Genomic DNA, 27,882 nt, shown 5'->3' with positions numbered 1-27,882 from the left:
GAATTGTGTGCTTTGGAGAGGAAATATTCTATGATAAAATTATTTGACATCAAAAAGCTTAAAAAAAAAAAAAAAAAAAAAGAGGAAAATGCCTCTGGATTGTGTTGGTGCAGGAAGGTGCCCCTTTCTGCACAGAATAAATTATTTCTACAACACAGGCCCCCTTGCACCATGGCACAAGGGTGCCTGCGTTAGCGCTAGGCAGTCAACAGGGCGCAACAAAAGGACAGGAATGTGCAGTATAATGTTAAATACTGTGCATTCCCACCCTTTTCCTTTTGCGCAGCACAGCAAGGTGGTTTGCTGCTCTGCGCTGCATGAAAGATGATAAATATGCCTCTCAATTATTAAATCTTTATAATCAAATTTTGAAAGAGGACAGTATTCCACCCTCTTTTTTATCCCTGCTCGTCAGCTATATTCTAGTACACACTTCTTAGCTGAAGCCAAACTGATGTTTGAACAGTGGGAAAAGCCAATGGCGAGAGTTGTTTGTAAATTCTTTATCTGTGACATGGTCGATGAGTTAGATTGACCTTTTTTTTATTAGCACTTTGCACTTTTGTTTTTATATTGAATCACGTGTTCAACTGTGGTCTCAGAGTTCAGGGAGAAAAGGCACAGTGGAACAGGAAGTGAAGCCTCATCTAGCAGCAGTAGGCGTTCTAAACGTGCCAGGGAGGGGATATAAGCACGCTTGGTTGCGCAGTAGATGAGCGCAGCGGAAGCGCGGCTGGCTTGCCGAAGGCAAGCCCGTGTGTGCTAATCAACACTAAGCCGAGACCATGGGCCAATCAATAATGCCGGTCTACGACCATACTCAATTATACAACTATACACCTGGAATCAGGTAAGGCTAAGCCCATGTCTGAACATACTAAAAAAACTTTCAAACTTGAGCATACTAAAACACCAAGGTACTGAGTATGGCATTTTAGGAAGACAGTGAACCCTGATAATATTCTGAGGCGCTGTTACTTAAATACCAGGGGGTTTAATTACAAGCCCCTTGCCCCATGCTGCATCACTTTTCCCCATATTTAAAGCGATGCACAGGGGGCGCAAGGGGCTTGTAAATAAGCCCCCAGGTCATTGGTGAAACATAGCCTTGAAGTCTTTGGTCTCTTGCTTTCGGTTCAACCTGATGTTCTGCTACTGACAGAATTGTGGTTAACAGACACCTCCTCTCTGTCTGTTCTAGAGGCTATATCAAAGTGTTATTTGCTATTTAATGTCAACTGCCCCTCAAACAAAATGAGTGGAGGTGTAGCAGCAATTATAAAACAATCACTAATGGCTAGGGAGTTGCAAATTGAGCCAATTGAAAAGTCAGCTGTGCTGCTATTAACCTTGTTGTTTGGGGATTTGACTGACACTGTTCTAATTGTCTAATGACCTCCCTAATACATGAATGATTCTCCAGTATAATTGTATGATTTGCTCATTACTGAATAGTTTTAATGGATTGATTATCGTTGGTGATTTTAACTATCAGGTGGATGAACTCGAAACTACCCCTAAATGCCAACAATTTATGGAACTCATGACCTCCCACAAACTGACGTAATATATAACTAAACCCATGCATCAAAAAGGTCATGTACTAGACCTTGTCAGGCGTTTTGAATGTCTATTGAAGAACTTTTATAATATAGAGCCATTTGCCTGATCCGATCATTACCTTATTCAGATGGACCTACCAATCCCACATAATAATAGCCAGACAACTGAATTTAAGTATTGCAAGAGGTTGGACGCAATCGATGATGAGAGGATGGGACAACATTGGTAATAAGAGGATGATGTATCCCTTAGAAGAGAGTAGACCTGTCCTTAGCAACAACATGGAGGAAGCTGCTCAAGCTTTTAATAACTCATTTGACAAGGAAAGAACTGGCTCCTCCGGTTAGTAGTTAGCAAGTTAAAAAACGTCCTTTCGTCACTTGGTTCTACAAAATTCTAATAGAGGCCAAATTGACCTGAGGAACTAAGAGCACAAATGGTGAAGCAACTATGATGGCAACAACAAAGTTAACTATAGGAAGGTCTTGTTATACTATAAAAAGATAATCATTCAAGTGAAATCTGCCTACCATTCCAATAGGATGTGTGGAGTAAAACCCTTTAAGATTATGTGTGATCTCTCGACTATGAAGAGAGTTAGTTAGTCAGTCGATGGTGGTCTCTCAAGCATAATGCAATAATTTGAATAGGTTTTTCGTCTAAAAGATCATATAGATTTGAAGTCCACTGCCTGGACTTACTCTGGAACCCCTGGCCGATGTCTCTTTTTTGTCTGCTTGAAAGTGTGGAGGGGAGGAAAATTATTGTTAGCCAATTATGTATTACAATTACAATGACCCATGACTCTGAAGAATCACAGACTCCGAGTCAGTTTAGTTCGTTTATTACAAAGCCAAGAACGAGGGTATGGAAATACATTGGAACTAATACAAAGCCAAACCTGCAGGTGAAGTTAAGACGATGTAGCAGACACAGAATAACCAATTCAAGAACCAGGACACAGAATATCACAGCGCCTATATCCAGAGTCCCTTTATCAGAGGCTCGTAAGTAAGCATTAGTCTGTCTCTACACTACCACTAACGTGACGTCCCTACTTATAATTTCCCAAGGCAAGTTCTGGAAAGGTGTCCGCTCACGTTGAATGGGTCAAGTAGCATAAAGCTACAGAGATCGTTCTAAGAGGCTTTCTTCTCTCAAGACACGGCAGAAGTCCCGGACTCTGTCCCTAACTCCAATATAAGAATGCAAACTCCCATCAGGCTGCGCGGTATCACCCCATCCACGCAAGACAACTCCTCATAGGTAACTTTCTATGCGGGCAACGATGCTCCCAGGCCTTGGCTAAATGACCTTGATTCCCAGGCTCTCTTTGGTGAGAAAGAACATCATCCCACATTATCAGCATCGCTGTTCAATGTATTTTCTTGTCCCTAAACCTAACTCCTAAAACAAAGACATTATTCTAACAAACAAAGATGCATTTCTCCACCTGCAAATGAAAACGTAAGAAAGAACAAGTTCTGCACATGCATGAATACTACTAGCAAACCCGACCCGAGAGCAACAGGGAGAAATACACATTAGGCCTACAGAAATCAGCCAACATAAGAAACAACACATAAAGTCCTAAAACACGCGTATACATGAGCATTATTACTGTGTACACTTAAATCAATGCGTTGCATGAGCATACGAATTATAACATTCATTAGTCACAGATGCAATTCTTCACATTAAGGTTTTCATCTAATCATACGTAATTGCAATATTGATTTTTCCACGTTATACGAAAATATGCCTAGCACTTCACCTTCCACGTTATTACAACACCTGAGCTAATGGCACAAATGTTAAAACAATGAAGAGCATATGCGGGTGCGGACTACCCATGAGTATGATGCACCCCTACAAATGGCAGAGTAAAATTGTGCTCTAGCAGTTCCCCCCTCTGATGACTAGTGTCAACACACTAACTTTACTTCCTGTAGAAAGAACCAACCTAAAAAGAAGTCATAGCCAGTCTTCCCTGTTGACAGTCTTCCCTGGTGAAATGTATCCAAACTCTTGAGATTCTCATGGTGAATTCTCAACTTGTCTGGACCTATGCGACTTGAAAGCCTTTACTGTCCCCATCAAAAGGATGACACAAATCACAACTATGACTATTGGCTTCAGGATATAACCACTAATTCCCTTCCCAAGATTAGCAAACCAACTTACAATCTTTCCAAATCCTTTACCAACCTTGCTACAAACTCTCTCTGTTGCCAAGTCATGTAACTCATGATGTATCTCAGTGATGTTACTTATATACTTCATCAGATCCTTACTATAGTCTGGAATATAAGTACAGCACCGTTGAACCCTCAGCATTTTACAGACTCCACCTTCTTTTGCCAAGAAAATATCTAAAGCAAGACGGTTTTGCATCACCATAGCTCTTCCCAAGACCGTCTCTCCATCTACAAGTAGTAATGACTGAGATGTATTGACTAACAACTTATCTACTATAGTTGACAACTTCCTAATCTTAACATCATTCAAGACTACTCCCAATTTTGATTTCAATGCTCCAAACACATCTCCTACAATCTCTCCTGCACTTGTACCATGTTTCTCTCTATGCGGTGACTTCCCCTCCAACGGCTTCAAATCCTCCACATGGTATATCTTAGGAAACACTACAGCCACATAACATGTGCCATACCAATTCAGTGGCAATCGGACATGGGCATTCTTCCCACATACAAAATACACATTTGGCACCACTTGTACCCCTTTTTACAAGAACTTCTTTGCAGTGGCTTTAATTGTGAAGATGTGATCACACACACTTTGTCCCACAAAGATCTCGTCATAGTATGTCTGTACCTGCCTAATGCAAAGCTTTCATCATTGTTCTTAATCTAAAGCTATTGTACCATAACTTCCCTTAGCCTTGTGAGCCAACTCCTCCTTGGTCCATTCAAAATTTCCTTTTCTACTGTTTTTTTTAGCAGAGTTTTATATAGCGCGAACTTGACCTGAATCCGAATCGGGTATCAGAGGCTTTACATAGCACCAGTTACATTACATGAGGACACACATTAATTTTTTGTTAGGCACAGGGAGATTAAGTGATTTGCCCAGAATCACAGGATGTTCAGAGTCATTACCGAGACTCGAATCCAGTTCCCCAGGTCCGAGGTTGAGCGCCCTAGCCGTTAGGCCAACTCCTCTCCCCAAAGTTGAGTCTGTTGAGTTTAACTGTTAGTTACCTATGTCTATCTTCTACTTGATCTACGAACTTGTTTTCCATGTCAGTTAACATGCAGGTCAAATTATGTTTATGTGCATAAGCCATGTCTAACGTAACAGTAGGTATGAAATTCTCTCTTCTTGCTTGCAATATTCATACTTTTTCAGGTGCTTATAAGCTGGAACCTCCGAAAGCACCACATCATAATTAGAGAAATAGTACTCGTAATGGCCTTTACCATAGAACATGCTAAGCAACAAGCTACAAGTAATACCATACGTCAAAGGTAAATTATGCTACCCAATACCCTCCTCAACTGACGCTGGTAACTGTATACACACATAAGAATCTCTCACATCCATCGTATACTCATACAACAGTTTTGCGTAAGCATTCACCGTATAATCACCTTTAGACAAATCTACGTGCAACAAGCGACTAGCTTGATCAATCATACCACTGTCAGCTCCTAATGTACCCTCTTTTGTACTAGAAGTGGTAGGTGTGGATATTCCATGTACTCCCACCCGATCAACTTCTGTTTCATGTGAACCCCATAACAGACATGGTAATGACTACCGCTATAACTATGATCACTCCTACTATAAGTGTACCTATCACACATTTATTTCTAAGGTTCGAATTTCCAGACTCCATCTTTGAATGAGTTTGGGTAGCCACAGCAAGAGGATCAATTCAAAGTCTCTTTCTCTGACTCTCACTGCTGGACACAGTTCCTTGAAGTCGTGGAAACAGTTTTTACAGTTCGTTGCACATCTATTTAAAAACTCAAAGACTTCCTTTGCCCTCTTTCTTCTTCTACGGAAAGTTCCCTAATTGTGTTCTTCTTCCACTCGGGCCAAGGTTATCTTCTTTTGAACAAATCATTTTTTATCTACAGTTCACAGTTCAATGTACATCCCTTATAAGATCAGAGCCAATTTCCTCAATGACACGCTGCAAATATTCAAAACGAAATGCTGTAATCTCCTGAGCTGGTGGCTGACATCCAAAAGTCGGGAACGTAAGGTCTTCAGAATTGAGCTCTGCAATCCACTTAGTCTTGGAGGATCTGGCACAGTCAAGATCAAAACTCCATTGGCTTCTACTCCAGGGACCAACAGTTCAATCTCTATTATCAGCACTGCTGCTCCGCGCCTCACTTGTCCGGACCTCACCCTCCCAGACCTCACTGTTCCCGGCATCTGTAACCAGATAAGTCCACTCCGGGGCAGCGTATCTGCGGCACGGTGCCCTCGCTCTCTGGATCTCCTCAAGTTCCTCTGTGCTTGTTCCGTGTCACTTTGCTATGATTCAGACGTTTCAGATACAGGAGCAAGAGCTCTTCCAGGTGCAAGTCTCAAGTTCTGCCTCCTCGGTCTCCCAGGCCATGATTCTCTTGCGATCTCTGTTCTTTTTTGCAGCACCAGACCACCTTCCATACCAGTCTCTTCAGCTGAGTCAGACTCTATACCACTCGCAACGTTACCTTATCCCTCAGAGTCAATACCTGGGCCTTGTGCTGTGTGACCGCCCCTCAGCTTGCTCTCTCCTGTGGTCTCGCAACCATGGCTGGAATCTCTTCAGGTAGAGGAGCTGTTTCTTCTGAGGGTCCTGAAACTCTACGGGTATGGGAGGCGTGAATCCAGTTTGGCAAGCCTCCTCACTTCACAGCAGTGTTCGTTATCAAAATCACTTGATACGGACCTCGCCAGCAGGCATCGAGACAGTTCTTCCTCACACGTTTCCGGACTTGCATCCAGTCTCACGGACACAAATCATGGCAGAGATCCTTTCTAGTTGGTGCAGTTGTAGCTTCAACCTGGTGAGACACAGAACAGACCACATCAGCCAGTCCCTTGCAATAATCAAGGATCAGATCATCGGTGATGTTTATCAACTCTGTAGATGGTACTGCAGGCAAGCATATCACCCTCCCCATCAAAATCTCATGCGGGGATAATCCAGTCCTCCTATCTGGAATGCTGCGCAAACTCATCAGCACCAAATGCAACACATCAGGCCAACTTAAGTCGAGGAGCACACCTTTGCCATTCTCATCTTTAGAGTTCCATTGATCTCCACCACAATGCCCGAAGCCTCCGACCAGTAGCTACAGTGCAATCTCTGATCAACTTGCAAGGCAGTACACAACAGCTTCATGATCTCACTATGGAAGGGAGTTCCTCTTTCTGACTCTGACTCTGAATGAAGTTGGAAACCTGAACCAAGGAATCAACTCCCTAAGTAACAGCTTGGCTATGGTAAGGCTATCACACCTCCTGGTTGGGTATGCTTCTACCCACCATGAAAAGACACACACTACAACCAAATGTACCTCAGCTCATTGCAGCTAGGCATCTCAATGAAATCGAGCTGTATCCTATTAAAGGGACCTCCCGACTTCCCAATGTGACTTAAGGAGACCACAGTTTACTTTCCAGCATTCATCTGTTCACACGTAACACTTCTGTGGCACACTGCTTCAGCAAACGCACAAAACCTCGGTTTAAACCACGTTTGTCTGCACATTTGCACCATTGCATCTCTCCCAATGAGCACAGCTCCATGGATATGTCTTGCCATAGGGCTCAGTAGACAATCCAATAACACTGCTCTACCATCTGTTGAAAGCCAAATGCCATCATCTCTCTTTTCGCAACCTGCTTTAATCCACCCAGCTTCTTCTTGATCAGACACCTCTCCCTGCAGACGCTTGACCTCATCCCAAGGGTCTGCTATGGCTAACATCATGCTAAGCTCAGTTCTTTCTGTGCTCTAGCCTGAATATTCCCCATTAAAAATACAAGCATGGATAGCACAAAAGTGGGTGACTTCATCCGCGTATCTGTTACCCACAGTGACAAAATCCTCACCCTTCCCATGGGCAGCACACTTCACCACAGCCACTTCCTTAGGCCGCTGTAACACTTCCAACAGTCGTCTCACATATTCCCCATTCCTCATAGGAGATCCTGATGATGTTAAAAACTCCTTCTGTGACCAGAACTGTCCGAAGTCATGAACCACACCGAAACCGTACTGGTTATCAGTATAGATGGCGACTCGGATTTGATCGGAAACAAGGCATGCACAGTTTCATTGCGGTGCCTGCAGATGCAGGGATGTGACTCCTTCACTTCAAGTGAGATTCCTTCAGGTGTCTTTGATGTCCACAGGCCTTGGAAGGTGCCTTTATGGAGCACAGGCACAGATGTTTCAGCAGACTTGCAGGACAACGAGACTAGGAGCAGTAGGAGTCTTCCCAGTTGCAGTCTTGGTGTCCAGAGCAAGGTCCAGTGAATCTTGTCCTATGACGGATCTAGGGACCCGCCTACAGGGAAGCCCTTAAGTACCCTAAGGAAAGGGTTGGGCCGATTCAGGGTTCCCTCCCAGGGGAGGGGTCGGACAGTGGGGTGAATACTCCCATGTCCTTTGTCCACTTTTGCACCAGAGCAGGAGCCAATGGCTCCCTGGGCCGGTTTGAACCGGACTATGCAAGGAGGGCACCAGATGTGCCCCTCAAGTAGACTGAGTGGTGCTGGCAAGCGCTCCCACTCGGCCCCAATACACTAAACCCTGTCTAGGAGGTGGTCACATCTCCCTGTGACAGGATACCTATTGTTCTGCCTTCCCCTGCTTGAGCTTGGCTCAGCAGAAGGAGGGAAGAATCGTCTCTCTGGTCGGCAGCATCAATGTTGTGCTGTCCGGGCCTGGAAGACTGGTGCCGGGAGCACTGAGGGCCTCGCGGAGGAGCTTTACAGTGCATGGAATCATACCTCTCACACCGTTTACAGTGTGGAGGTATGATTCCAACATGGTTGATACCAACCATGCCAGGGTTCGTTACAGCCAGTTTAGTGATGGTCATCGCATAATGCGCATGGCCACTCTCTGTATCTTATGGCTAATGCACTTACAACCCGGGAGAAAGGACTCCAAAGGTTGTAGGGGTGTCCTGCTCATACAGGGGTACCCTCACACTTAGAACCAATCACCCTGCCTTCAGCGATGAAAGGAGTATCTTAGGGGTGACATAGGTTTTGAGTGTAGTGACCTAAGATATAGGGAAACCTATATATGTCATAAGTGGTGCTAGCACCAGCTTACATAGGCTGCGGTTTCAGGCCTGTAGTCACAATTTGAGTGGTCTCTCATGGGTGGCATAATACATGCTGCAGCTCATGGGGAACCCCTGGTGTACCTATGCCCTGGGTACCTCAGTACCTTATACAAGGGACTTATAATGGTACACCAGTAGCCAATCTGGGATGTACCCAAGTACTCACCATAACCAATTTAGGGGAGAAAGCATAGCGTCTGGAGTCCTGATAAGCAGGATCCCAGTCAGACTAGTCAGAAACAGCGTAGCACCAAGCAAAAAGTGGGGGTAAGCATGAGAACAGATCCTACTTTCCTACAAACATAAACAGTAAGAGGATGAGCCATTACAAAACTTTCACATCTTTCAATGCTAACACCAGTTGCAGCAAGGATTTTAAGACATCGGGGCAACGTGAATATACAGGATCTAATATAGCTGAGAAGTAAGCCACTGGTCTATAGACACCCTCATGTACCTGGGTGAGGACAGATAGAGCACAACCCTCCCTCTCACAAAAGAATAACAAGAATGCTTTGTTGTAATCAGGCATTCCCAGAGCTGGGGCATGACACAGGCTTTCTCTCAGCTCTAAGACGGCCACCAAGCAGTCGTTATCCCATGGTACCGGTTCACTCACATCCTTCCTTGTGCGTCAATCTCTGTAAGGGATTCACCTTCAGTGAGCAGTTGGGAATCCACTGTTGGCAGTAACCCACCATTTCCAGGAACATTCAGACTTCCTTCTGCGTAGTAGGCAGATTCATTCTCATGATCGCCTCAATGCGGTCTGGTGTTACCTGCATCTTGCCTTTCTCAATGCAATGACCCATATACTGTACTTCAGGCAAGCAATACTGAAGCTTGCTTGGGGACACCTTTATTTCCATTCTCTGCCAAGTGATTCAATAAAGCATTGGTATCATCCCTACAAGCCTCCTCAGTCTCTGAAGCAATCAGGAGGTCACTGATGTACTGCACAAGCACTGAGCTTTCCGGCGGGCACCAAGCTTTCGAGGTTCTTTTTCAAGATCTGATTAAAAATTGATGGACTCTCAGTATACCCTTGTGGAATACGACACCATGTTAACACACAGTTCTCCAGTCGTAAAGCGAATACAAATTGGCTTTCCTCATGTAAGTTTATCCAAAAAAATGCTTGGCACAAATCAATCACAGTAAACCATTCAGCTTCATAAGGAATCTGGAATAAGATCACAGATGGATTCGGTACCACAGGACAACATGGAATCACAATCGAATTGACCCGTCTCAGGTCCTGCACCATCCTATACTTGTCACTTGGTTTCTGTAATCCCATTATAGGTAAATTGCACAGACTTCCCATGATCTCCTTAGGATACCCTGTGCGATCATTGACTCAATCACTGGTGTAATTCCTGCAACCTTTTCCAGGGTCAGGTTGTACTGAGGCGTTCTTGAAAATTCGTCATCCTGCTTGATCTGCATACGAACCGGCTCAACCGCTCAAATCAGTCCTATCTCCTCTCCTGTGAAATCCCACACCGCCGGAGACAGTGTCTCTCAGATCATTTGGCATGTCATCCACTGTTAGCACGGGAACAGGGATTCTGAATTGCTAATTTGAATGCAATGTCGTCATCCTTAGTCTGCAATTTACTCCATTGGGCGTGCAATACGTGGTACAATTCAGCTTACACAAGAGATCACATCCCAACAAACAGACCGGACTCGAATCGCACACCACAATCTGGTGTCGATCCTGAAAGGTTCCTATTCTCACAGGCATCTCATCTGTTAATGGGTTTGTCATCCCTATTGGCAACTCCTACAACTTGGATTGATTGTCTCGAGAGGGGTAGGTTTGGGACTACTGCAGATCTCACAGTAGAACTGGTAGCACCAGTGTCAATCAAGAAAGTAATGGGATGACCATCTAAGTCTGCCTCCACATATGGTCCACACTGTTCTACTTCTAAGACTGCACCAAGGGTCAGTCTTCCTCCCCCCTCAGGCACCGTCATAGCAATGGGTCTGGATCGGATCCGTCCAGAGTCTCAATGAAGGGCATTTGATGATATGCTTGGTTACCCTGTGAAATTCTCGGAGGTTGGGGTACTTGCATTAGTTGATTCAGACCCCTACCCCCCATTTAAAGATCTAGATCTTGTTATGGTGTTCATAACATCAGGCACCTGCATACTTTCCTCATCCTGAAACTGATTTGCTGGGTTTGCTCGCCACTTGCGCTTCCAATGCCCGATTTTGTGAGAATAATGACAAGTAGTGGTTCTCTTTAATATATCAATGTCTACCCCTAGCTTGGGATCTGTTCCTTTCCCCTTTTCCCTGTCCTTCATTGTTTGGTGCATTCTGAGTCCCTCCTTGATTATTCCCCTGATTTCGAACTAAAGTCCCTCCATTTGTCTTTGCCTGTTCTACCCTGTTCGCATTTCTCATCTGGACCAACATTACCTTGTACTTCATCTTCCGGTGCTTCATCGCTACAGTACACTGCATACCGTAGGATCTCATCCACGGACTTGTTTTGCCAGCAGATTAGGTGTTGTGAATCATTATATTAATCTCTGGTCTCAATCCCAGCACAAACGTGGACACAAACTTTCCCATATCTTTCAAATCTGAATTATCCAACCAGCTGTATTGCTTGAAGGCTTGAAAAAGCCGTTAATAGTAGGCATGTACTGATTCCTTGGATGGTTCGATCTATCTTAAGCCAGTCAATATCTTGTGCCACAATTTTAGACTGTAACCATGTAATTACCTGTGCAAACTTTTTCATGACCAACGGTGAAGGTCATGAATTCTGGGGTCTCCGTCTGGTTCATTAGAAGAAAAACAAAGAGGGGGAGTAGAGAGGTACCACTCAGCCTGAGTGGTGGAGGTGGATACGTCCTCCCAAGGTTCAATCAATAAACATAGTGATCCACCCACAGATGTATATGTTTGTCAAAATTTCCCCAGATAAAGTGTAGATCCCCACAATGGTGGAAAGTACACACTAGTTGTTAAAATACCCCTCACACACCAAAAGGGCCCTTGGTGTCATGCTTCATCATAGGGGTCTTCCCGCCCCTCTACGGGACGGGGCGTGCTACGACCTACGTGTACGTGGGAGCACTGTTATTGTGAGACAACTATGTGTTTTGTAGGGTGTGAGAGGAAGGGTCGGGAGTGAATGGAAAAAGTGAGATAAAAAATACCTGGCTCGTCGGTCTAAAATACTTTAATATACCTATGAGCTGGTATTGATAAAAAGTGGGGGGAGGAGGTATATATGCCTCAATGAGCTGTGCCTCCTATGTCTGCCGACATGTTTCGAAGCTCCCCAAGCTTCTTCTTCAGGACCATTAAGATCCCTCCCTAAACTCACAGTGCTGTGTAATAACGTGAAAAAAATTGTCGTGTGAAAAGAAAAAATTATCTTATAAATAATGTATATGCCTCAATGGATCTTCACGGCCAATATACTTGATTCCTGTAATGTCTACAGCGTCATGAGCCTGATGCACGGGTCGTAGGAGTGCCTGATAGGCTATAACTCCCGGGTTCACTGCCCTCCTCAATACGACCTCACCGTGTGGCTCCGGAGCCACACGGTGAGGTCGTATTGAAGCATTAAAGTCTTTTAGACCGACGAGCCAGGTATTTTTTATCTCACTTTTTCCATTCACTCCCGACCCTTCCTCTCACACCCTACAAAACACATAGTTGTCTCACAATAACAGTGCTCCCACGTACACGTAGGTCGTAGCACGCCCCGTCCCGTAGAGGGGCAGGAAGACCCCTATGATGAAGCATGACACCAAGGGCCCTTTTGGTGTGTGAGGGGTATTTTAACAACTAGTGTATACTTTCCACCATTGTGGGGATCTACACTTTATCTGGGGAAATTTTGACAAACATATACATCTGTGGGTGGATCACTATGTTTATTGAATGGTTCATTAGAAGGCCAATCAATAGCAGTTTTACAAGCAGAACACAAGTCATTAGGAACCACAATGTATTAAAATCAATCCACAACACCTTTGAAATCTTCACAAAGCGATCAACTTGCTTAAACCATTCAGCAGGTTTCTCCCTCAGCCAAGGAAAGTCATTTGTGAATGCTGCCAAATCACCCCTCCTCCAAGGCACATGCACATACCCTCCGCTAGGTACCTCTCGCAATGGGTAAGTCTCAACTCCTGGTATACCTCCTCCTGGCGGAGGCGTATCTCCCCCTACCTTCCTAACACTCTTCTATTTTGACCACCATACCTCCCATTTGTCAAGCATGATCCATGTGCGTATCCCTATAACTAGCTCTCGAATGCATATTTTCAAACCTACAACTCTTTTCTCTTCTAGCTCCTGATCGGTATAAGTCAACCTATGGTTTCCCTGTAGCATTTTTGTCTTAGACAAATCCACATCGTACCTTTGAGCCAAATCTGTCAGTTTCTCGTGTGCTCGCCTTGCTTTACGATTGACATTCTTTGCTACAAACAACAATTCATACTGTTTATAAAGTTCTATCCACTCCAAAGGCAAACATCCCCGGATTATGTCATCTACCACTGCCTTCAGCCTCACTATGTCTAGCAATTTTGCCTTCACTGCAGCTTTAATTGTTCCCTGACTTGACAAACTACTCTGTTCTTCCCCTTCACCACTCAGCTTCCTTCGTCGTTTTTCCAATGCTGTAGTCTGCAAGACATGCTGATCTCCAGAAGCTCCCTGATCTGTTTCTACCTCTGATATCCTTCCCATGGGTCCTCTAACTGGAACTTCCTATATCCTCAAATCGGAATTCGAATTTGCCAATTACACTGATCGTATTGCACTAGGCCCAACACGCACTGTTGACCAGTCTGTGGTTGCTATCTTCTACAGGCACCAGAAATGGACCTTACCCATTCACCATCACGATTCCTCCTGGGTTGACCCTTTCTCCCAATCCTGACTGCTGTTGACTAGCGTTTTCTCCTAGACTTGGATCATACACAGAGACTTCAGGTCCGATGGTGACCAGTACCGTAAGGGCTTCTGGCAACCTTATAGCAGCATTGACTCAACTCGACTCTGCACCTCCAAATACTGGTATCCCTGTCCCTTCTGCTCCTGTTGAGAACTTCCCCACTACTCCTACACTGTGGTCTATCTGTGGCATTACCATTCTTTCCATACTCATTGCATTTGCCAATTCTCACCTTCCCTCTTCTAAATGTGGGTTGTATGGTGGAGGACGCTCTACTAACTACCTGTCTATCAAACTGTCATCTGTGTCGCTCCTGTGAGAAGTTGGCCTGGTATATGCTGACCACTAATTAAAGTGGGCACCTTGTACCAGTCCAAACAACCCTTATTGATGATTAGGTTAAAAACAACCTATATTGAAAACTATCCTAGTAGTAGCTATGGAGAGCAGCCTTCAGGCTAAGTCTCGAAGGAATGTAAAGCAGCTTGTTTTACCAGTCTATAACCTCCTGAATGACCAAATGAAAGGAGAACCACACAAGGAATATATCAAATATATGTATTTATTACTAAACACTCTCTACTAATCTCTTTATGAGATTAGAGAACAAAGCACACAATATTAAATCACTGGAATGACAGTAATTAGCACAATACACAGTGGGCTCCAGGGGGAGACCAAACCATATACTAAGAAAGTGGTATAACAACCACGACTTGACTAGACACAGTGCCTAGAGCACGTAGAATCGCTGGGACCCCAAGGAACAACCCAAGGTAGTGACACAGGGGATCCATGGAGAACGGGTGCAGTGTGTGCACACAGGCGCGAGCTCCGTACAACTCTATGGTAAAGTCACGGTTGGAATTTTAAAGATTAAGGACACTTCAGAGCGGACTTTAAGCAAACCCACTTAAACATAGAAGGTTCTAAGGCCAGCACCCTTGAGAGTACAGAGATGCCCGTGTTACCTAGCCCATAGGAGACGAGTGCATAGGGGTCAAGTGATGTCGAAAACCTTTGTAGTTTTCAATGGTGTGATGCGGAAAAGTGCTGCTGCCGTGAAGATGAACAGTGTCTGGTGTGATCCAAACCTGGATCGGAAATGAAAAGAACCTGACAGCAGAGGGGACAGAGTCTGGGTCACTTCACAGTGACCAGGGGCACGAAAGACGAATGCCCACCGATGTCGGGTGTTTCAGGTGAGAAGAGATGAAGCTGGACTCTGCAGCCACGGGGATCAGGAGACGTTGGCGATTACCAAAGTCCGGAGGTGAGCTATCCCACGAAGGATGTTGAGTGCTGGGGGTCAGTGTCCGGATTGAACACCAACAAGCCTTAGGAACTGCAACCCACGCAGGCAGAGGAAAGATGCTTAGGTGAGGACCAGCAAGGTCCTGGGGACTCTTCAAGCTATGGAGAGTCAGGGCACGTCTGGAGCAACCAGGAGAGCCCACGGAAAGTCAAAGTTACCTTCACAGGGACCCACAGGTCGACGGACCAAGAATCTCGAAGGGACCTCGAGCTGAATCACAAAATACCAGCTCACGGAACACTCGTGGAGTGTAGGCCGGAAATCTTTGGTGGAATTACTGTTCGGGGTCAGGACTACAAGTAGCCTAAAGCACAGCCTCAGGGGTCGCCAAATAGCATATGCTGCTGCAAATGTACGTGGTGCACAGGGGTTTGGGTTGTACGGTCCCCATGAGCGATACGGGCCTCAGAATTGCTAAGAGCACAGATCAACCTCAGAGACCTCGGGAACCCTCCTCCTGTGTTGCAGAAATCTAGGGAGTACTCAGGAGCTGCAAACCTGTCCAATGCGTTTTAGGGGCCTGCCTTGCAGGGGAGTAACTCCTGTACTCCAAGGGAGATTCTTCAGTCATCCAGCGTCGTGCAGATCGTCAAAGTACTTGGTTTCTGTAGCAGAGTTTAGTCCAGGTAAAATCTAAAATCCTGTAGTCAGGGGTTCCTACTTTATACCCAAGGAAGGGGTAGGACAAACTCTGGGGACCCACCTATGGGAGGTTCAGGACAGAGGGGTGGCTACACCCATGTCCTTTGTCCAGTTTCACGCCAGAGAAGGAGCAAATGGCTCCTGCAACCGGTTTGAGCTGGATTATGCACAGGGACACCAAATGTGCCCCCACTGCAGACATCAAAGCACTCTCAGAGTGCACCCACCCAGTCCCAATAAACGTAATCCTGTCTGGGAGGTGGTCACACCTCCCTGTGACAGGAAACCTATTGTCAAGACTTCCCCTGCTCGTGCTTGGCTCAGCAACAGGAGGGCAGACTCGTGTCTGTAGCTGGCAGCATCCATTTTGTGATGCCCAGGTTGAGAAAGCTGGTACCAGGTAGCCCGGTATGTCATATTTCTACCTCTAGGAGGGTGGAATCATACCTCCCGCGGCAGTTACTGGCGGGGAGGTATGATTCCAAGGGGTTTGACACCAAACACAACATGTTTCCATGCAACCGTTTTAAAGTTAGCATTTACCACTAGGTTATAATGCACTTAAGTATATATGGTTGGCTGCATCACAAACAACCCCGGAAAATAGGTTTGGAAGGCTGCAGGTGGGCTCTGCTCATGCAGGTGCACCCTCTCACAAAACCCAGCACCCTGCTTTCAGGATTGATAAGGCCTGCCATATGGGTGACAGATAGGTTTATATGTGCAGTGATATAGGCTAGATATAGTGAACCTATATCTAAGTAAGGGGTGCACGCACCACCTTACACAGGCTGCTGTAGCAGACCTGTGATGTCATTTTGAATGGTCTCCCAGGAGTGGCATAATACATGCTGCAGCCCCTGAGAGGCCTCTGGGGTACCTATGGCCTGGGTACATAGTATACCATATACTAGAGACTGATAAGGGTACCCCAGAATCCAATCTGGAGTGTACCTAAAGTACATGCAATACCAATTTAGGGAGAAAGTAGATAAACTGGGGCTCTGATTAGCAGGATCCCAGTCAGACTAAGTCGAAAACCAGCAAAACACCTGTAAAAGTGGGGTTAATCATGCAGTCAGATTCCACCTTCCTACAACTTCCATCATCTCCATCTCCAATCCTATTCCGAGCGTCTCCCTTCTTTACCAACAGTGCGTGGAACCTCTCTCCCTTGATGGTATCTACTCTCCATCTTTTCAACTGTGTGTCTCATCGTACATCCTGGTATTCTTTCATTGTCTTCCTCATCCTTCCCTGACATCTGTCCCCATTCTTTGCCCAAGCTGCTCGCATCCAAGCATCTAATGCCTTAAACTATGTTGGTCTGGGTGGAGGCCGTAATAAAGACATCACTCCCCTCAACTGATAGAACACCTCTAATTGAAATGAACCATAACATAGAAAAGCCAAATCTCCCTCTTTTCCAGTAATCTTGTGTCAATTTTGAATCCAAACTATAGTATGGAGTCCTACATTCGTTGCCATGTAATGTGCTGCGGTATCCTCGGGCAGTGCTTTCTCACCCACTCGAGTCACCACTCCCCTACATAGATCACGTAACACCTTAAAAAACCTCATGATTTACCCAATTTCCTTCAACCTGCAAGATTTCTCACTTCAACTTTCCAGGTGATCACCAACCAATCCCAGTGCGACGTTACACCAACCAACCTATCGCAGCGCGGCACAATCCGAGGTCACCCTTTTCTCCTCGCAGCGTTTCACCCTCCTTCACAATCTCAATATACAAATTCACTCTCGCAATCATTAAAACAAGTAATTGTCTGCCTTTCTAAAAGATCGATAGAATTCAATCACTCAAGAACATCCACGCACAGGGAAACTTGACCTGCACTGGGCACTTGAATCGATGTAGTCCACCCCTACGCACGAGGCTTTCCACATGATCCTAACAAGTCCACTCACACAAAGGGGTATATGTACAAGAACTGCTGCTAACTAATGCTAACGCTAGATACTGGCAGTTTTCTTAACTTGGCCTATAACCAAAAACTATCGCCCTGTTAGCAATGTATTTACAATACGGCGGTACAATGCAAAAGGTTCAGGTAGCTGCGGTAAAAAACTGCCGCTAACACTAGCATGAAGGCGAGACAAATTCTGACGTTAGCGCGATAAAACTGACGAAAGGTCCATTAGCGGCAAAAAAACTCACATTAGACAGCCTGACGTGACTTTTTTTGCCTCTAGAGGTAAAAATAGCCTATAATTCCACCTCCAATGAAAAAGAGGAAACAACGCAATGGAATGCAGAATGGAGCAGCCAAGGCCAAGTGCAGCACAGATCAACAACCCCCCCGCAGCCCCCCAACAGCCAGGATGACCAGCCAGAGTCCAAAGAGAAAAGGAAATTCAGGGTTACAATCATGAAAAGTGGTGCATCGCTGGGCAAAACAGTGATGCATCACTTATCATTGCGCACTCTTTGCAACACCATGGCATTCGAAACCTTGAAAGCACGGACAGTGCCCGGGGCCCGGAGGCCTCGCTGGGCCTGCGTCTTGGACCAGGAATAGGATGCGGAGGTGCTGTGTAGTTGCTTGGCCGTGGTGGTAGACATTGAGGCGTCGGCGATCACCCTTACCTGGTGGTGAAGTCTGCCAAGTCACATGGAGACACGTTTCTGACCTGTGTGAGAGGACCGCCTGGTGCCCCTTGGAGCTGTGAATGGTAGAGGCGCTCCTGCACACCAGCCTATGGATGTCTGCATGGCATACCATGCATCACCACTACACCAGGGAGCACAAAGATTACCAATGGTGGGTCGCTCCTCTCTTCATCACAGCCCAGAGGATTTTGCGCTGGCAAGACGCTGTGCAGTGTGAGACCTCTGAGCTGCGTCAAACTTGTGTGGTGGGAGCGCTGTAACTTTATGCCTTAGGGGGCCCAGTTGCATCACGTGCATCGGGAGGTTGCCCAGCAGACTTGGCGGCAACTGCTGTACCCAGGCTTGTGATATCCCGCCTGGCTAAGGCTCCTGCTGGCTAAGGCACACATTTGGAGAGAGTGCAGTGGATTGCGCCACGGTGTCAATGTCCAGGTGAGGAGAAGGTTAGACACATAACGGAGGAGGCCCAGGGGTCGAGTCGTGCCCAGGACTAGCACCTGTGGGTAACGCACCCCCAGTGGCGGCTCTTCCGCTATGGCGGAAGATCGTCACCCCACTGCTTTCAAGCAGTGCAAAAAGATGAAACAACATGATGACAACTTTCTGATGTTCTCATGCTATGTTTGCTTTGCAGGCGGGCGGGTGGGTGGGGCTGCCCTACTCACGGAGCAGGGCAGTGGCAGAGTGGTATGCCCACTCAAGTGCGCAGTGACTGTTTGGTCGGCCCTCTCAGGCCACCCAAAGCAGTCATGGGCACTTCCCTGTTTGCAATGCAGGCTGCATTACAGCCTGCATGGGGTACCTACCCACCCCTCCAGCCCCTGGCTGAACGCCTTGTCACGGCGCTCCAGAACAATCACAATGCCGCATTGCAGCATTGTGATTGGCTTAGGAGGTGGGAGCCTAGCTGCCTACTTCCTGTTCCTGGAAGCAGACTCAAGAGAGCAAGAGCACAGAAGACGCGGGACCCGGCCTCAAGGTAAGAACTTTTATGAATATAGTTACATCCGCCTACGTCCCCACCCCCTCCAGTGTCCTTTCCCGCGTTTCCCGCCTCCCAGCTGTTCATTCCCCCCCGCAGCACTACTTAATGGCGGTTGCTGTACGGCCAAGCGCAGCGGGTGTATCACTGGTGCGTCAAAGGAAAGCCCGTCTGCATCAGTCTGCTCCTGGACCACGCCCAGCACCAAAGACCCTTCCTCTCAGACACTCCACCGCTACAACGCCAGCACCCTCCTCGCCATCAACCCTGGACACCACACCGCCTGCCATCTAGCAACACTGTAGAATTCTCTTGCACCCTGCGCCTGTCAAAACTGCAAACGCACCTTCTGCCACATCAGCACACCAGCGGCTCCTGCCGCCCAGCCGACCAACAGCGTAGCTAACCAGTTCAACTGCATCCTCCTCAACGTGCGGTCCCTCCAAAAACACGCAACAGAAATCTGGGACATCCTCAACGCCACCTCTTCAGACATCACCTTCCTCAAGGAAACCTGGACCAATCTCTCCTCCGGACTGGACATCTCCATAACCATCCACGACGGCTACAAATTCACTCGCACGGACCACCCTGTGTGCCCAGGAGGAGGCATTGCCATGGTCTAAAAAAGCACACTTCGACTGACCACACACTCTGATGACCAGACTGTGACCATGGAACACCTCCCCTTCCAGATCTGGACCAACCCAAACTCCCGCCTCCATGGCACCCTCATCTACAGGCCATGAACCCCCATTCATTGATGCTATTGTGGACCTCATCCCACCCTAGGCTCTCCCATCCACCGACTACATCTTACTCCGAGATCTCAAGTTCCACCTGGAGAACCCCAGTGACCAGAACACCACCCCCCTCCTGGGGAACCTCGCCAACATTGGACTCAAGCAGCTAGTCACTGCACCAACCCACATAGCCTGACACATGCTCAAGCCTTTCTTCTCCACCAGCGGGAACTTAAACTACACCCATACCACAAGACTCTCCTGTACCAGCCATCGTTGTTTACATCACGCCTTAACCATGCCCACCATACACCATCGCCATCATTGCCCCCACCTGTCGCAGCTGGATCAAGGCCACCGAAGAACTTTCCCTCAACTTCCTCAGCACCACCACTCTGCCAACGCTTACAAACGCCAACACCGCAGCGTGCTACCTCCACCGATGGATCTCCAACTGCACCGACACCCTGGAACTCCTCAAGAAAAGACCAGGGAAACACCACTCCAAGAAGGCCAACTGGTTCACTCCACGCTCCACTAGTCCTGCCTCCAGACGTCTCTAGAAGAAATGGAGCCACAACATCAATAAACTCCACAACACAGTCACCCTTGTACCATGGCGCAAGGGTGCCTGCGTTGGTGCATGGCAGCCATTGTGCACCAACGTAGGGGAAAAAGACAGGGGGGCTTATTCAAGAGTGCCTTCTGACAGTTTCACCCCGCTGGTGCATCGTTTTCTTGATGTACTTGCAGCATGATTCTTGCACCACGTTCCGCCGTATTTGCAAAGTGATGCGGAAAGGCATATGCGTGACCTTGTGAAGCCCTGTGCCAAATTATACCTGCATCAGGTATGATGTAAGCAGTGTGGGCGTTCCCACGCAACAACGCCTCATTGGAGTGGCGCAGAGAAATCCATCAGATTTCACTGCAACAATTGTAGGACGCTACTGCATCAGTACCTTATGCCTGCCTCAAGGCAGGCATAAGAGTGACAATGTGCCACAGGGATAGGCTTGGCCCATCGATTGCTGGAGTTACATCATGCTTGTGACACAACTGCAGCAATGTGTGACTTTAGGGCTGACAGATACGTCAGGATTCCAGACGTATCTGTCATTAATTGTGACATAGAGAGCATCCATGGTGTTGCAAGTCGGGCATAGTGAAAAGTGTTGCAACACTGTTTTGGTGCAGAGAGTCAAGACTCTTCATGAATGAGGCCCAGGAATGCGCCATATCTTATTGATGGTGCACATACCTGCCCTGTAGTTTTGTCACAGGGCAGCGCAGCAACATTCCTTGGAGTGCTGTCCAGCACCAAAACCTTCTAAAATGAGGCCCCAAGTATTTGCACCATTTTAAAAACCAGTTATGTTCTGGTCTTAGAAACCTGCCTCTAACTGGAGTTAGAGGCAGTTTTTTTGGTTTTGCACCATACAAGGAATTCTTTGTAAATATCACTAAGTGGGGTTAGTGGTAATTTTTACACAGGAATTCCCACCTTTCATCTCCTTTTCATTAAGTCCCGCTAACAGAAGTGGCTATCCTAAAAATGCACGTTTACGCCGGAAAACAGACGCTAACGGTGGTTAGCAGCAACTTGTAAATACGGCGATAAAAAAAAGCCGCCGTAATGGCAAAAAATGCACGTTACCGCGGCATTAACTCCTTGTACATATGCCCCACAGTTCCCGGTCTCAGGCGGGTTATCGATAGCGTCTCACGACTTCCCAACAAACCAACGGTCAGACAATTACAACAAATCGGTGAACTCTACACCACAAATATATCCCAGGATCTTAGGCTATCCCGAGCCCGATCAACAACACAAAACAAAACTCTTGGACCACGCACGTCCAGTCCTAAACCACATTCACTTAACTCTCATCCCAGCTCCGCAAGACATCACACAATCAAATCATCACCGCAATCTATCACACAACGCATCCCTATTGACACTTACTCCTCCGTTCACCGCTGATCTCGCCGCACTCTCAATCTCTGTCGAAATCTATTTTGGGGTTGTGTGGGTCGAAATCTTTTTTTTTTTTTTTTTTTTTGAGTTTTCTAGATTCTACCCTCACTTCAAGAGACAACCATCCTACACTGCTACCAACTGAAGGAGTCGGGTTCCACGTTCTGGACTTACTCTGGAACCCCTGGCCGATGTCTCTTTTTGTCTGCTTGAAAGTGTGGAGGAGAGGATAATTATGGTTAGCCAAGTATGCATTACAGTTCCAATGACCCATAACTCTGGAGAATCACAGACTCCGAATCAGTTTAGTTAGTTTATTTCAAAGCCAAGAACAACTGGAGATACAAACACCTCAATATGAGGGTGTAGGAATACAGTGAAACTAATACAAAGACAAACCTACGGGTGAAGTTAAGACGATGTAGCAGATACCGAATAACAAATTCAAGAGTCATGACAAAGAATATCACAGGGCCTATATCCAGAGTCCCCTTCATTGGAGGTTCGTTAGTAAAAAGCATTAGTCGGTCCCCACACTACCACTAACGTGGCATCCCTACTTAGCATTCCCCAAGGCAAGTTCTGGAAAGGTGTCAGCTTGTGAAAGCTTCCTAAGAAGAAAATTCACGTTGAATGGGTCAAGTAGCATAATGCTACAGCGCTCGTTCTAAGATGCTCTCTTCTCTCAAGGCAAGGCAGAAGTCCCGGACTCTGTCTCTAATTCCAATACAAGAATGCAAACTCCCATCAGACTGTGCGGTATCACCCCATCCACGCAAGACTACTCTTCATAGGTAACTTTCCATGCAGGCAACGATGCTCCCAGGCCTTGGTTCAATGACCTTGATTGCCAGGCTCTCTTCGGTGATAAAGAACATCATCCCACATTATCAGCATCGCTGTTAAGTGTATCTTCTCGTCCCTAAGCCTAACTCCTAAAACAACGACATTATTCTAACTAACAAAGCTGCAACTGAAAACGTGAGAAAGAACAAGTTCTGCACACGCATGAATACTACAAGCAAACCCGACTCGAGAGCAATAGGGAGAAAACACATTAGGCCTACAGAAATCGGCCAACATACGAAACAACAGAAATTCCTAAAACAGGCGTATACATGAGCATTATTACTGTGTACACTTAAATCAATGAGTTACATGAGCATACGAATTATAACGTTCATTAGTCACAGATGCAATTCTGCACGTTCAGGTTTTCATCTAATCATACGTAATTGAAAGATTGATTTCTCCACGTTATACGAAAATATGCCTAGCACTTCACCTTCCACGTTATTACAACACCTGAGCTAATGGCAATAAATGTTAACACGATGAAGAGCATATACGGGTGCGGACTACCATGATTATGATGCACCTATACAAATATCAGAGCAAAATTTCACTCTATCAGTTCAAAGAGTCCATTCTGACAGCCCAGAAAGATATATGATCTTATTGACTTAGCTACCTTTACTCACCTAAATGAAAAGATCCTACAGTACTTAATGATGAAAATAAAGTCTGGTTTCCCTTATGACCCATGTCCGCCTAAAGTTATGCAGGCTGTAGCTCCGACTATAACCACTTAATTCTTCTTTTAAGGCCTCTTTAAAGATGGGAGTATTTCCCGATGTCTTTAAAAAAGCCATTTTACTGCCTCTGCTCAAATAACCTGGAGCTGACCCAGAGGTATTGAAGAACATTTCCGTAATATGCTATGCCTGCCAGCTTCCCTGCAGTCATCAGTGAACAACACACCTTCATAAATTTCTTCTCAACTCATTACAAATCAATCTGTTATTAGTCGTGCGCTGCCATCTGTCGCCTGCCACACAAACTCAGTTCAGCCACCCAGTATGACCACCGTGTGGATTCCACCAGTGATATTTTCATCAGCCTTCTTGCCCTTAACCAATATCACTGCCTCATCTGTTTCTAGAGCCAAACCACAGCACCTCTTCCACTACGAACAAGGCAGTGAGTCAGTCACTCGATTCTCTAAACCCAGTATGTGTCTGGCCCTGAACTGTATGTTCCATTGCAAACATAGCAAGACACATTTCCTCAACTGCGACAGCACATGCTGGTCCTATACTGTCTAGCACTGGCACGGCGAAGAATTCTAGGTGGGTGATACTGTATTGCTTCTGCCGCCATTCTCCTGGCCATGCTTCCGTGCACCATCTCCCTTTCCGATACAGTCCAAAAACACCCGGCCTTATGCGTCCAAAAATATCTTGAGTGTCCACGTTAGTGGGTCATCATCTTGCCATACAATCACCCCACTGTAGGCTCTCAACTATCTCTGCTACATCTGTAAAACTCTCTAAATCCTGTATGTCAGCCTTATCCTGTGATGGGGCTTCAATGCTCCATTCATCCCAAAAGCTATCTGTCTACTGAAGGCCCTCCTTGGGAACACCACCCTGCAAGCAAAGCGTAAGTGTCCTTGTATTTTTTCAATGAAGCGCATCTCCCACTTGTTTTTTTACTAGTGCCGGCACCAACAGATTCTTTAATGCTGTTAGTTTTGTCCTTTGGCAGGCGCAACTCCATTTCCATGGAGTTTAGCTCCATGCCCAAAAATGTCAAACTTGTGGTGAGGTCTTTGATGGTTTCCTCTACCAAAGTGATCCCAGGAGTTTTATCACTTCCTGGAAAGTTGCATTAATCTGGCACACTCTTCTACCTTCTCATTCAACACTACGATCAAAAAATAATTGAGACAGTGCAGCACTTGTTCTGACATTGTCACCACCTGTACTGCCCACTCCACAAACGTGCTTAACTTTTTTAAAGCCGCTCACGCCATGCACAGCCCATCGACATGGCTCTGTCTACATAAAGTTGGCTCTGCAATTGTACTCCCTGCAACTGCACGTCTCGGAGATGGACCGGCGTTAATTGAAATGCAGATTTAATATTCGTCCAGGCCTACTCTTGCCATGCCGGACAACCTTAACTCTTGCCTTCTACTTTCTATCCCCTCCCTCACCCTACCACTATGCTTAAGGACCAGCACTACAGCTGACCATATAGATTTTCTGTCCCCGCCATCTCCAGTATTCCCCTCATCAACCTTGCCATCTGCAAAAGAGTGTAGCGTCTTTACCTTCTCTGCCAGGGATCTTCTTGAGGAAGGAGGTGCCATGTCCTTCTCCGCCATCTATTGCTCCAACTAGCCAGCCACACCCTACCGCTATCTTCATTGCTTGCGTTGGGGTGCATCCGTCCCTTCACACAAGAATTCTCAATTGTCTGTGAGCCTGGAGGCTCCCTTTGTCCTGGGCTGTGCATATGGGGACTCCTGCCTCCACTACTCCCTTCTGCTCCCTCAGTGGTTTCCACCATGCAACTGTGCCCTACAATGGTCTGCGGCACAGATACACTCCCTTGGAGCACACTGTTTCTTCAAAAACCAGTCCCGAGCTCCCTCTGCAAGTCCCTGAATGTCTGTGCTGATTCCCAAATTAGTTGTACCCACCTCTTGCCTCAGAAAGATTTACCTCATGAGCCTGCCACTTTCAATGCTCCCTTTTCCTGTCGTTCTCTGGCTGGTGCTGTTGTCCCTTTCCAGCCGCAGTGTGTGCCACCTATCTGAGGGGGTGGCACCCCCAGTGAATTTTTGGGGAGAGGTCCGCAATTCCTGGACCTTACCTTTAAAAGAGGCCTCCAGGATAGGGCATCTGTGCCTCAACCGCAGACAGGTCTAGAGTGGGGCCCTCTTGTTCCCTGCCTGCAGACTCCTTACTGACCTGCAGCCTCCAAAGAAGGAGGGGAGGACATACCAGTATTATGGCTGATATGCTCCTTCCCCTCTAGGGGGATGAAACACAGGCACTGACTTGACTGGCCATAAAAACACTAGCCGAAACAGCCCTCCCTCTTTGGCCTACCTGTAGGCTTCTGCTGCTCAGGTAAAGGTGTCTCCGGCATGTTTCCCACCCCTTGCAGCGTTGCGAGGGTGGCCTGCATTACTTGGGAAGAAGTGCTGGTCACGTCCATAGTTCTTGCTTCCTCCAGAGGAACTGCTCTGCAGTGAAGAGGGAAGCAAATGACGCAATCACGGAGTCCACCACATCATGGCTTCCGTGCCTTCCTCGACTATAGCCAGACTCCGCCCAGAACCCTTCTTCCCACTAAACACAAGGACCCAGGAAAGGAACCCTTTGAACATGAGCTTTGCTCCTTCTATTTATACCAGCATATGAATACTACAGTGCTGTGCGCTCACCCCAGTATTGTTCAGATTTACAAGATGTGTTATCTCCACCGTCGAATGTGGTATAATATTAAAACTAGTTAATGTTTTCGGGTAAATGAGCAATGTGATGGTCGGAGTCTTCTTTTTATTATTATATTGTTATTGGTTGATGGTCAGTCTTGAACATTGGCCCACTTTTGATCGAGGGTAATTTAATGTGAGGGCTGCATTTTAAACCCATGGAAAAGTGCACTTAAAATTGCCATTGATAAATACAGTTATGAAAACAATATTTTTGACCTGAGAAAACTTAGAATGCATTTCTGATAAAGGAATTGATAAATGTTTGAAGTATAAATAATTTCAAATCTGCGACATATGCAAAATAATCACATATACAAAGGAATGCATATATATAGGACATCGCTGTGTTCGAAGCATTATAGAGGCTCTACATGTGCTACAAAAAGATAAGCAGTTCCCTTTAAGCAGCACGGGTTTAATCAGTTCAGTGAATCTTTGTAAAATATTTTAACATATTTGACACAAAAAAGATGTTTGAAGTATTCAGTATCGGCTGTTTGTTTCCCCCTGCAGGCTCGATGCGTGTACTTCTCAGGATGGATTCTTCCTAATAGCAAGAGTCTGCTTAGTTAGCAACACAGTTTAAGATCGAAGAAATCTTCCTGACACATTCATGAAAATTCTGAAGACGTGTGACTCGTCAGCCATCATTCAACTTCATACGTTTAGCTTGGCTAGTTGTAGTGCATTCTGTTGAGTTTGTGTAGTGGCAAATGCATGTGCATCTTAATAAAAATGCAATTCTTGAACAAAAACGTATTCATTCTCGTAAATCTTCTGGTGACCATGCAGGTATAATAGTCAACTCTTCTGATTAGCATATATACTACAAACACTTTCAAATATGTTTACCACATGGACAGGATTACGGAGTGCAAAATTAGGGGAGTGCGATTTGGTACCGATCGAGCAGTGCAAACACAACTTTTTCAATCACTTTCTGATAAAATAAAAAAATTTGCACCAGTTTTCACTTTGTAATTTGCCGTCTTCTAAAAGTTCTAGAGTATATTGTTTCATCCAACATGGCTTTAACAGTTCAAGTGGATTTGTTTTGATGAATACATATATCCAGTGCTATGCTTATAGTGGGCGGTACATTTTGGGGGAAGGCTCCGGAGAGCGCAAGGGCTCAGAGTTATAACTAAGAAACCCATGTAAGTGATGTGGCCTCTCTAGCATAGGATGTGCCTACTACAAGTGGCCTAGATCCCCTTCTGCCGCTCCAGGCCCTCAAACACACGTGTTTGGCTTATTCTTGTGGTCATGGTCTGATCCTCTGGTGGTCCTGAAAGTCCTTCTCACGGTCTTCCTAACACACATTTTTGTGAGGTTCTCTAGTGCTAAGAGTAGAAATGCAGTACAGAAACAGATCTTATCTGGCTGGACCAGTCATTGTATAAAATGTGCTATGTCTTGGCCAAAAAGCAGCCACCTGAGACTTTTCGGGCTCATTCTTCCAGAGC

The 27,882-nt window shown here is 46.1% G+C and overlaps 1 protein-coding gene across 1 annotated transcript in view; it reads left to right on the top strand.

Annotated features, from left to right (window-relative positions):
* The window catches only part of LOC146832789 (fibrous sheath-interacting protein 2-like), a 538,629-nt gene extending 511,499 nt beyond the window's left edge, over positions 1-27,130 (top strand). The window contains exon 6 of the mRNA XM_085603979.1: positions 26,930-27,130. The gene's annotated coding sequence lies outside the window, so the exon portion shown is untranslated. The remainder of the gene's footprint in view (positions 1-26,929) is intronic.
* Positions 27,131-27,882: the final 752 nt, after the last annotated feature.

Source organism: Triturus cristatus, chromosome 5_1 (assembly GCF_964204655.1).
Source record: "Triturus cristatus chromosome 5_1, aTriCri1.1, whole genome shotgun sequence".
Classification (NCBI taxonomy): Eukaryota; Metazoa; Chordata; class Amphibia; order Caudata; family Salamandridae; genus Triturus; species Triturus cristatus.
This window is presented reverse-complemented; position numbering and strand designations above follow the sequence as displayed.